The following is a 12,154-nucleotide window of genomic DNA, read 5'->3' as shown; positions in this document are numbered from 1 at the left end:
TAACCCATCACCAGTAGTGATTCCCCCCACCTATTTAGTCTCCTCCTCCCTATGGCTCAGCCATGACGGTAGCCGCGCTGCTTTTTACCCCACGTCGCATAGTATTCTCTGCATCTTGAGGTAGTGTTGATGGGCACCCTCGTTCACCACAGCTTTGTATTCCGTCCTAGCCAGATCCAGAAGTCAGGAAGTCCCAGAGTCAGGTCATTGAACCAGTCAGCGCTCTAGAGCCAATACCAGACATTCCAGGTCCTGACGCTGGCCCCTCTGGATTCGCTTTTTTTCGGGCAATTAAGGATCGCAGTATATCTCATATGACCTGTATGCTTCCCATACAATTCCCAAAGACTCCACTGTATCCTTGTTGTCCTCCAAACAAACCATAGAGTCCACCTTCACCTGCGTCATTGTGTCGGGGGCCTGTAGTTTCCAAGCATTGAGGCAAACTGTGGGGTTCCCCATCTTCCCCACCATCTCACCCCACAAGGTAGCAGATAGCAGGGAATTATCCAAAATCCCCTTTGCTAAATGTTGCACTGCCTCTATTGTTAGCGTCAAGTCAGAGGACAAGAAGTAATCTAGTTGAGAGAATGATCTATGGGCCCAAGAGTAGAAGGGTGTTACAATCTACCAGGCCCAATGCTCCAGCAAACTGCACTAATGGAGTGGGGTATTCTAATTCCATCCCTCCCAACATTCACTTGTCCAGTGATGGTAAAAGGACATCATTCCAGTTCCCTACCACCAATGGTACGTAGTCCCTTCTTACAGTTGTATTGGCCCTACTTTTCCCATTGCCTCCTTCTGCAGGCGAGGAGCATATACATTAATTAGCATAAAGGCTCAGTTTACCTGGGTCCCCTGTATCCCAATCACAATGCCACCCGGTTCTAACCACTGTCTCCTGAAACGCAAAGGGAGATTTCGTTGCTAGAATCTAGACACCCCAGAGCCTTTTAAAACCCAGCATCTTCGAGTGATTCGTATCTGTGCCTACCTTAGATGTGTCTCCTGCAGCTAGACAATATCTGGGGCGACACCAGATAAATTATCAAAACACCCCAAGTTTAATCTTGTTGCTTAAACCATTAGCATGACAGGGTAACACTTTGATGCATTGAAATGGAAGACAGTAGGATAGCCCACATCGAAGGCCGTACCCCACCACACCAGACAGTCTCATGGCTCTCCATCTCCCAAACACCTGCTCCATGAACCAAACACCCAACTTCTCATTTACTCACTGCCTCCCCACAATTCCCAATACAGAGGAAACGCCTGCTTGTCCCCAACATAGGAACAGTGTGTCTCCTAACCCCAAATAACAAACAAAAGAACTAAGGAATACTGACTTCCAGACCCCTATAGGGCATCTGTAAGCAATATCGCTCCCTCCGAGCTGACAATTGGCCAAGAACAAATATACCTTACAGCAGCTACTGTCTGCCGGGCCCCCAATCTAAGTCAGTCAGATGTGTGTGTTGCCATCTCTCCCACACCCATTAATAGCCCTAGTTCCTCAGCAGTCATGGGTGTCACCTTAGGGCCCAGGTCAAAGGGGATCAGAGGTAGAGTCCATACCAAACTCAGAGGTCATCCAGGAGGACGCCAGCCCGGGCATCTCCTTTGGGTCCTGGGTTGCACTCAGGGTCGCCAGCACCTCCACCACTTTGGCCCTCTCTGATCTCGCCTGTCGTGATGTGAAGCAGCTTTTAACCTGCGATGGCCCATGATGAAGCCTCTGACATCTCCGCCTGCCTGACTGCTGAGAGATGTGATCCCTAGGCCTCAGCACACCCTCATGCTCCAAACAATGCCATGCTTCCTATGGAGTCCCAAAGAAGTGCATTTTGTCATCCTTGATGACTTGAAGTTTTGCCGGGTAAAGGAGTTTTTATTTTAGGCCTCATTGTCAGAGTGTCACTTGCAAAAAGGAGCTCCTCTGCTTTTGCACTTGCACTGTGAAGTCAGGGAAGAGATGGACCGTCCTACCTGCCACCAGCCAGGGGCCATGGGCTCTAGTAGTCTGAAGTACCTGGTCATGGTCAAGAAAATTCAACAGACTGGAGTGGTTTGGGCCCCAGGTCCGTCTACACCCCGGATGCACCTGTTCCACGGAGAATAAAGCAAAGGGGTTGCCATCACAGATGTTGGTGATGAGCCGCTGCTCTAGAAAGAGCTCATTCGAATTACCTATTTTCTCTGAAAGGCCCGTTATCCTGACATTGTGGAGTGCGCATCCCTCAGAGTCTCCTTCCCGCTCCCGGATTCTCTCTACCTTATCAGACAAGTACTAGAGCTTCAGAGTTCCAGGTCCGGTACCATGTGTCCCATGGTTTCCTCCACATCTGAGGCCCTGGATGCCAGTTTCCTGTGAACTACTCTGAGGAACCAAAGTCTAGCGCAACACCACCAAATTTAGTCTCGAACGAGCTTGAGGACTGAAATGGCCCGCAGAATTTTCACCAGCTTTTCCACTTGGTTCACCAGGGCATCTCCCACAGCTTTCACATACAGCACTTCGTGGCGCGCTTTCCCAATCTTTGGGGAGTCCAAGGAGACCCTGGATGTCTGGGCTTTCTTCGGTTATGGCTTGACCATTTTCGTCACTCCCTGTCCTGCACTGGTTGGGCTCCTGTCTGTGGGACGACCTAGCAAGCCCCAGAGGCAATGGTCGTTGGTCTCTGGTCTCTTGGCAGGCTACCCTTGGCTCCTTTCAGCGAAAGGGAAGAAGGTGGAGGATCTTACAGGTGATCACTCTTATTCTCAGGGTCGTGGCACCCTCCAGCCCCTGCTTCTGTCTCGCTGGGGCTTCTTGACTGTGGATCCCAGCGTTCACATTAATTCCAGGCTGTCGACCACATAGGACAGCCAGCACGGCTAAAGGAGATGCACCAGGTAGTCACCACCACTCCACCTCCTGCATGAGCCCTGCAGGTGGAATCCCCAGCACCAAGGTTCCTGCTGAGTCAAAGGGGCTTTCACCATCTCGTGCAGGCCCAAAGCTCTAGATTAGATAACATAATAAAACACATCACACAACAGAACACAAGACAACACACAACAGCACACAACACAAATTTGTAAAGCGCACGCTCACCCAGAAGATTATCTTGGTGCTGAATAACAGATGTCTATTGTTACCCAACTCAATGGTACTTATTTTATCAACCTCCGAAGAATGAAAGGCTGAGTGGACCTGCTGGGATTTGAACCTGTGACCATGAGGTCGAACACAGGCCCCTACAGTGGACACATTAGCCCACTAAGCCACTAGCCCCGGCTCCAGTTGGCCACCATGTCACTGAGGCTGTTAGCCCAAGTCTCCTGCTGGCTGCCAGGCAAGATGGCACGCCCTGCAGGGCCCCGGGGCTCAAACTCCCCAGCGTGGGGAACGCGGCAGACTCCTTGTGCCCCCCCCCTCTGCTCTGGCCAGGCCACAGTCAGCAGCGGCACCCATGCCTGGGCCCAGTGATCACCGGTAGGCCGACCTCCAGGAGCCCCTATCAGCAATCGCACTGTGTGTGTGAGCGCAGGGGAGTGGGGGGCAGGATACATCAGGATGAGGGTCTGAAACAGGCATGGCCGGCGGAGCTCCAAAGCGTGCTTCCCATGCTATCTTCCGCTAGGCCACACCCCAACCCTGCAGACTGTTCGACATGGCAGCAGAGCATTGGGAGGAGGAGAAAGACTAGAACAAGGAGTTACTAGAGTATGTGATGGCCCTGAGAAGAATGCTAATTCCGGAGATCTAGTTCGAGAAAACTTGAGAAAGGTTCAGAATGCAAGCGGGTGGCCGATAACACTGTCTTAGCAACAGACATTCAGACAAGGAGAATGAGTCCTTGCCCTAGTTCCTTCTTCTGACAACAAGTTATTAGCTAAGTGTCAGGGCCCTTATACCATTATGGAAAAAGTACTCCTGTTACATACAGATTAGCTGACCACCATTAACCTCGAGAGGGTCAGATTCACCATGTTAATTTATTAAAGAAATGCAAAACTTCAGAAGTCGAAACTCCAGAAGAGCCGGTCAACTGTGCGTCTCAGATTCTCATCCATTAGACATTCCTTTCAGTCCGGTTGAGGTGAAGAAGGGATTCCAGCAGTAAAAGTAGGCCCACAAATAAGGCCAGACTAAGAAAAGGAGTTAAGAACCCTTATTCAGAAATACTGTCCCTTATTCTCAGGAAATCCAGGGAGGACCAATCTGGTCCATCCCAATATCATTACAGATAAGACACAGGTAGGAAGCGCCGTCCCTATCAGATTGCAAAAGCCCAATGGGAGGCAGTAGAGAGAGAAATGGAGGAGATGTAGATGTCCCAGTAGTATTGGTCCCCAAACCAGATGGAAGCCTGAGATTTTGTATTGACTTCAGGAAGCTAAATAGTATCTCTGAGTTTGATAGCTATCTCATACTTGGAGTTGATGAGTTACTGGTTAATGTTGGGGCTGCCCAAATTATGTCTACATTGGATTCCCCTGACAAGGAAGGCCAGAAAATAAGGCAGCATATTTGTGACTCCCTCTAGACTATATCAATTCAGAGTACTTCCCTCTGGATTACGCATGACTCCTACCAGATTCCAGCGCTTAATGGACAAATTATTATGATTACGTTCCCAATATGCAGCCGCCTACTTTGACAATATTGTAATATTCAACCCATTGTGAGAATTACATATGAAACAACTTAATCACATCTTTTCTGTCCAACACACAGCTGGGTTAACTGTCAACCCTTGGAAGAGTGTGATAGTATAGGAAGCTGCCTATCTATGTAGTGCACCAATGTATGAGGGCACTATGCACATAGTCCAGGTGACCCTTATTGGTGTACAGGGTTAAAAATGACAATTCCAAAAGCTCTCTTTTGTGGTAGTGTGGGTGACCAGTTAGGCTTTTCAGAGGGTAGTGCTAAACATTTGTTGTACTCACAGAGGCAATAAATGTAACACACTGAAGAAGAACTAGAGATAAATTGTTAGAAAAATAGTTACTTTTGTTTATATTATGTTTCAACACCAGGATACTGTTTCAAGAATAAATAAATACTGATGCAGTTTGAAGAAAACAAACAAAATATTTGAAGTGTCTTTAAGGCAGTAATTTAATCCTATGGAGAAAAACACAAGTATTGCATACAGACATTCAACAGCGATTTACAGGACCAGTCTTCAGGATTAAGCCAAGTATGGGGCACTGTCCAAGGCAGCACCAACAGGTCACCTCGGGGTAGGGGGCAGTCAGACAACTGTGGGTGGGGTTGGGGGGTGCTAAGGTCTTGCGGTGTTTAGGGGCCGTAGGGACACCTTTGGTCCTCTTCTCAGTCTGCGAGGGCTGGGTGAAGAGGCGTATTGAGGCACTGAGTCTTTATCACCGGAGACAATGGCTGTAGAGGGGGCCTGCACAAAGAGGCTGCAAGTGGCATCGTGGACTCCACAGCTGAGAAACTCAGGGTAGGCTTGTGTCCTGGAGGGCCTGGGGACTATGCTGGCACATTGGCCCCTCTTCGACTCGGGCTAGGGGGCACGGGTGCAGTGGAGCTTTTCGGTGACAGTGTTGTAAAGTGTCCCCTTTTGGATGGACAACCCCACTTTTTGCTGTCAGATGCTGTGTTTTTTTTTTACATGTAGCATACTGAGGCCTGCTAACCAGCCCCCAGCACCAATGCTCTTTCCTTTAGATGTCGAATTGCATAGGCCAATTGGCAAGCACCCTACCACCCCTGTAAGTCGGCAATAAATGGTACACAGGGTAAGGGTGGTAAAAGGGGAGCCAGGGCTGCACCACTGATTGTGCTACCCTGAGAACCCCAAGTAAAAGACAGACTGCAGAGCTGCCATGTTAGCCTCCATGAGGTGCAGGCAGAGCCCTGTTACCGCCCATGGACAGGTCAGTCATCCCTAAGGCAGTGCCCCCCCCTCTAGCCCAGGGGGCAGGGTGCACTGTTCCATGAGAGAGGGCATATGTGCCGGAGCACATATGCCCCTATGCTGGCATTTAAACTGCAATGCTGGCCAGAGTAACCGGCGGTCCATTGGATAACATGGGCTGGCATCTGACCACTGCTCAGATGTCCAGCTCTGCAATGGCCCAGCCGAATTCCATTGTGTGTGGTATTAAACACTGTGCTTTAAAACCCTGACCATGATGCCCATGTTTAGGATTAAAAAGCAAATGCCCAGGTGGCACCCTTAGAGGGTGCCCAACAAGTTATCCAGCCCTGTACTGTTTTGGCAGGCTCCCCCAAGCCGCTGCCGCCACAGACAGAAGGCTGGCCTCCTGCCGGTAGTGCTAGCACCTTGGCAGGACGCAAGACAAAGGGCCTGGGCAGGAAGGAGGTCACATATCCTTCCTCCCAGGCTGGCTAGTGAGAAAAGCATCAGGGTAGTGATCCTCAAAGGCTTCACCTGCCTTTGATGTGCCAATATTTGGCACCAGAACATAGAGCTTACCTGCACAAGAAGAAGCACAAAGAGGCCTGTACCAACAACACGACCTCGACTCCAGCCCTAGCACGAGGAAGAGGACACAGTGACGTAAGGAGACCAGTACTGGAACCATGTGCCCAACTGTGTGCTAATGTACAAAAGTTACAAAGTTTATTTTGGCGTCTAAATTAGGATTAAAATCGAATCTATTTTTCTGAATTGGTGCCAGGTTTCTGTCGAGTCATTTACTTATCGTCCATGTTGGTAATGTGAGATGCTTTACAAATGACCTCTAAGTAGCCCAACTGCTCTTTGCCACACTACCAGGCCTGAGCTTAGGTTTGCTGAGAGTGAATCAGAGGTCGACTACTGGGTATTGTATTGGTATTTCATGGTAAGACTCCCTAGTTATACCATATAATACCTTCACCTTGCTACAGTCAAGTTTCTGGTGGTTCAGAGTCCTCAAGGTTCTTCTTCGCTGCCTGCAGGGAAGTAGCTCTGGTGCTCCACAGGAGAGCCTGGTGTTTTTTAAAGTGCAGGCAGTCTACCCAGGTTTCTGGAGGCAGAGCAGCTGTAGGACAAGACTACCTTGGCGCAATTGTTGAGGTCTGCAGACAGGCAAGGTTGGGCCAAGTCAGTAGCTGCTCCTCTGTTCTTGCTTTTTGTGGCTCTTCAGTGTCCTTCTTGGGTCCAGATAATCTGTCTTCTGGTGTCAGTGAGTCACCTAAATACTGACTTGAGGGGTATTTAGGTGTGTGTATGGTAGTAGCCAAAGAGCTACTTACCCTTGGGGTGCCTACACCCCCTATATGACCACTTCCTGTGGGGAGTGGGCATATTCTTATCCCAGAAGGCCTAATTCCAACCAAAAACAAGATGGTGGAACCCTTCCTCTAGGGTCCTCCCCAGGTAGCCCATATTAGGGGTATGGTTAGCCCAGAGGTGGTACACGCCTACTGACTAGCTCATTTTCCCACCTGTCCTGGTGCCAAATGGGCCTCAGGGCAGGGAGTGACTACACCCAGGTCCGTGGAAGCCAGGGGTTTATATACTAAAAGTGGCAGGGCCTTTGAAGCCCCTGGCCTTGGCATGCAGATTTGCTAGCCATCCTGCCACCTGGTTTCATGGTTCTGGGAGGGAATTTAGACTCAGTTTGTTTTTTTAATTTGTCTCAAGGTACACACCTTCTTGAGGTGCTGTAGACAACGCCAGTCAAGTCCAGTGAAAAAGAAAGATGAGGAGTTCAGATAAAACACAAATAACTTACCTTACATTGACAACCACTCCAATATAAGAAGAAAAAAAACATTTTTGTTTGGCCTTAATTGTTTTGACAAATAAACAACCTTTAACTGGTAATTCAGGACTGGTGTGGTGTTTGTGGCCCATTTACATTTGGGTTGCTTCATGTGAGGTTGATTTGCTACTAAGCAAACATTATCAAATGGAACTATGACCTTTATAGCACCTGTTATTACTATTTTACAAATATTGGGGATTCTCAGACTGATGACAATGAATAATTCAAACATGTGAATTCATGAAAGATCGAGCACTGGAGAAGCATTTGAATCAGACCTCCCTGTTAAGGACTGCACACCTTAATCATACATTTGCATAATCAACACATTGTTGGAGCTGAATTCTTCATTTTACTAAGAAAGAAACCACTACAGACAAGAAAATTGTCCATAATATTTTAATACTTTGTCATTTTTAAATACTGGTTTTAAATTTTTGATTGTAACATGGAAGAACCAACTTGTTTAATCATTTCTTTAAACATCATCAGGATCATAAAGCTATCTTAGAACAAAAACTAACCACAGTCTATGTACTCTCAAGGTACTTGAAAATACAACTCATTTGAGTCTATAGATTAATAGGAAACCATATACAGAAAGATCTGTACATCTGCGTTCTAAATATTAGTGACTCATTTTTGGGATCAAACTGATTAGGTTACAGAGAATAAGCAAATTCTTTGTAGAGAAACCAGCCCTGGTCAGTGGGGATCAGATCTGTTGCATCTAGTGTAAGGAGGAGTGCTCTTTAATTTGTGGAGATTAGTCTGCTAAAATTAACACACATTTGGTTTAATTTGAAAAATCCCCTTTTACAATTAAACAGATCTCTAATCTCTGAATGAATTAATGCAGGCCGCCTCACCACTTGTGACAAAAAAGAGATTGCGATGATTACAAAGGTCAGAATATATTCATAAGCACTAAGGTGTAGACATTTCAGGAGATCTGGGCTACACCAAAACCAAACTCTTTAGGACATGTTTGATGGAGAATAGGGTTTTTTCAGGTGTACTTACATCTGACTTTAAACCTAGCATAACAGAGGAATGTTGGTTGCCACTGAACAATTCAGAAGACACATTGGGCCTGATTTCGAGTATGGCAGGCGTGTTACTCAGTCACAAACTTGGCGGATATCCCGTCTGCCATATTACGATTCCTACAGGATATAATGGGATCGCAATATGGCAGACGGGCTATCCGTCACATTTGTGACGGAGTAACCAGTCTGGCAAACTCGAAATCAGGCCCATTATCTTTAAAGAAAAGATGTTTAAGGGAGTGTTAACAAAAGTGAAAGAAAGCCTTCATCAAGAGCCTACTTGTTTTTCCAGTGAAATGTCATTTGGCTGTATAGTGTTAAAAATTATAAGAGGGAGAGGGCAAAGAAATGAACAGATGCAACAATAGAATAACATTAAAGATATTCTCACCATCAAGTAATTAAAGATTTTTCTAAAGGACATTTTAAAATTAAGCAGACTTGGTGAGAACACAGATTGAAACAATATCTGAAACTAAAAAAGTCATTGTTTTTGGAAATGATGACAGCAAGTGAAATTCATGTCACCCCATTGCTGACTGGGGGCAAAACAGTTAAGCACTAGGCAGGGCTAATTTGGACAAAGAATAAACTTGCTTTTGTCTAAAAGTAATATGTATTCTTTACAAATAATTCCTTTAGTGTAATAATTTTATTTACAGTATAATTGAAAAAAGTACATCAAATTAAGTGCAAATGCAACTAAATGTATTAAAAATCGTATGCTGCTTTGTAAACACCTCCTGCCATTTGTAAAATCGAGACAATTAAATTGGGAAACGGCAATGTCATTTTTTGAAGAAAAAGCAAAACGGCAAATTAAAGACTAACCTGTCATCTACTGGATATGGAAGGAATTCCTTAGTTTGTCTTTAGTGTTGGTTAATATTGAATAATCTTATCAGCAGATTGTAAAAAGAGATTTGAGGTATAATTTTAAATGATTCAGACACTAAAATGTCCACCAATAATGCGCTACTCATGTACAGTAGTCTTATCCTATTGGCCAAACTTCCTTCACCAAATAGGCATGTTTCCACATTTAAGGATCGAATACAGATTTTGCTTTTATAAGGCATATGACATACAGGTCGTTAGGAGACGATAAAACAAACAGTTCAAATTCTTTTGGGAGTCGTGAAATGTGCAAGGGTGCACTAGTGTCTTTTAGCTTGTGGTATGAGTTTGGTTTAAAACTACAATTTTAAATGAGACATTTAATCATTTGGAATTTGTCCATATCTATAAGGGAAAAAATACATATTTTTAGGCCTTGACAGAAGTCCTTTTAAAGATAATAATTTCTTGATACTGCTACAGATCCACAAGACAATGAAAAGTCAGTGAATTATGTATTAAAAAATGACTCTTCCAAAATTACATTGAATATAAATCCTACATGGAGGACATGGACGTCTGAATTACTGGTCTCCCACTGTGTGGTTTCACTTTTGCGTTCACAAAAATATGCAGCAGAGTGTTTTAAGTTTATCTGCCTCAGCTATTCGGAGGACAGTTCTTTAGAATTACCTGCAACACTTAAGAGCTTTAAAATTTCTTATCAAGACTTACTCACTGAAAGACCAATTCTAGGTAAATCCCGCACTTTCCACATCTTAAGACGAGTCCATCCATCTATCAAACCTGCATCAATAAATACTATAGTGCACCTTCGCTCACATTTATGATTACATAAAGCATAAATCTCTGCCCTGACAAATTATTAGACAGCAATCCATGCTTGCAGTGTTTCAGTTTCCAGGCAGAAATTTTGCAAGCTTGAACTGAAATAAATTTTGAAATTTCTGGATCAAATCTAATAGCAGACATTTTGCAACACAGATTTTACAACTAAAAATACAATAGAAATATAAACACTTCTGGAAAAAATAAAGCTTTCCACACATTTTGCTCCTTCAGAACCAGTAGGCCTTCATAGGAGTAGGACATGAAAAAAGGCAGTCATCAACAGCCCTCAGTTATTACTTAAGAGACTTTACATAAAGTGATCCATTTTAGGAATAAGTATCAGTAGAGCAATGAAATCAATGATTATACAAAGCAAACAAAATATATCAAATCCTCTCAGAGTTTACCGCAGACCTGAAAAAAAGCTAGTGAACATTTTGTGCACATAGTTTTTGTGCTCTTTATACATGCACAAAAATAGAAAACATTTTGTAGCTTCTGCGCAGGGCAACAGTAAAAAGAGCAATTTGCAAATCTTATAAAATTAAAGCATCAACCCACAGTTTTTTGCTCTTCAAGTAAAGGAAGCAAAACAAAAAGACAGCCATGAACATTTGTCCATACATCCATTTCCAGCTGTACACTGATTCAGCAAGGGGAGAAGATCATGTTAGATGTTCAGCTGCTTGGGATTTATTTCACTTCAGGGCACTTCTAGGTCATGGGCCATTCTGAAAGCTACAGACCCTATGTTCCAGCTTGGAACTTTCATTCAGGTCCCTTCCTCCAACATGGAATGTTCATACAGCTTTCTTTTCAATCTCTGCAGAAACAGAAATTAGAGCTTAATTTGCCAATACCTGAAAACATTAAGCATTAGTAAAGAATACAAATTCATCCCTTTTCAGGAAAACAGATGTACAGCAAGACCAAATGTAGACAAAGGTATGCCATATAACCTTCTGCTGCAACACAACTAATCTCTCACAGCAATTACATCTCAGTATATGTTTCCCAAAGAATCATGCTGGAATACTGCTGCAAGCATGTAACATCTTTCTACAATAGGATAATAGTGGTAGAACAATAAAAAGACGGTGGTTGATGCTTATAAGTCGGCACATCCGTGATTAAGATGAATGGCTGGTAAGTCCAAAATGTTGATACAGTATTAAGGTGCTGGTCCGGTATGACACCCAACCACCCAGGTGTCCAGTGCACTGATCACAACAAAGTTATAACTGTGCTGGAAAACTTATTACGGAAAAGATACCAAGGCACTCCATAAGGTAGCCCAAACAGTATAAACAGATAGTGAAGAAAGTCCAAAGTTCATAAGGAGATTTTTCTTCCAATTAGTGACCTTTATTTCTGGTAAGTGAATCTGCAGTGGAACATGCCACGAACAGATGTACACTGGGTAAATGACATTTTCCGTTCGATGGCATGTGTAGCTGCAGATACACATGCTATGCATAGACTACAAAGCAGTTCTCCTCCCATAAGCGGTGGTCAGCCTGTAGAGTTGAAGTTGTTTGAAATAGTGTTCTTAGTACAGCCTGTCCTACTGTGGCTTGTTGTGTTGCTAACATCTACACAGTAATGCTTGGTAAATGTATGGGGTGTTGACCAAGTGGCTGCTTTACAGATTTCGGTCATTGGTATATTTCCTAGAA

General features: G+C 44.5%; 1 protein-coding gene across 1 annotated transcript in view; it reads right to left on the bottom strand.

Moving 5' to 3' along the window:
• Positions 1-8,125: 8,125 nt before the first annotated feature.
• The window catches only part of CERT1 (ceramide transporter 1), a 592,287-nt gene continuing 588,258 nt past the window's right edge, over positions 8,126-12,154 (bottom strand). The window contains exon 17 of the mRNA XM_069223744.1: positions 8,126-11,301. The gene's annotated coding sequence lies outside the window, so the exon portion shown is untranslated. The remainder of the gene's footprint in view (positions 11,302-12,154) is intronic.

Source organism: Pleurodeles waltl, chromosome 1_1, assembly GCF_031143425.1.
Source record: "Pleurodeles waltl isolate 20211129_DDA chromosome 1_1, aPleWal1.hap1.20221129, whole genome shotgun sequence".
Classification (NCBI taxonomy): domain Eukaryota; kingdom Metazoa; phylum Chordata; class Amphibia; order Caudata; family Salamandridae; genus Pleurodeles; species Pleurodeles waltl.
The sequence above is the reverse complement of the archived record's forward strand: the minus strand, read 5'-3'. Positions and strand labels throughout refer to the sequence as shown.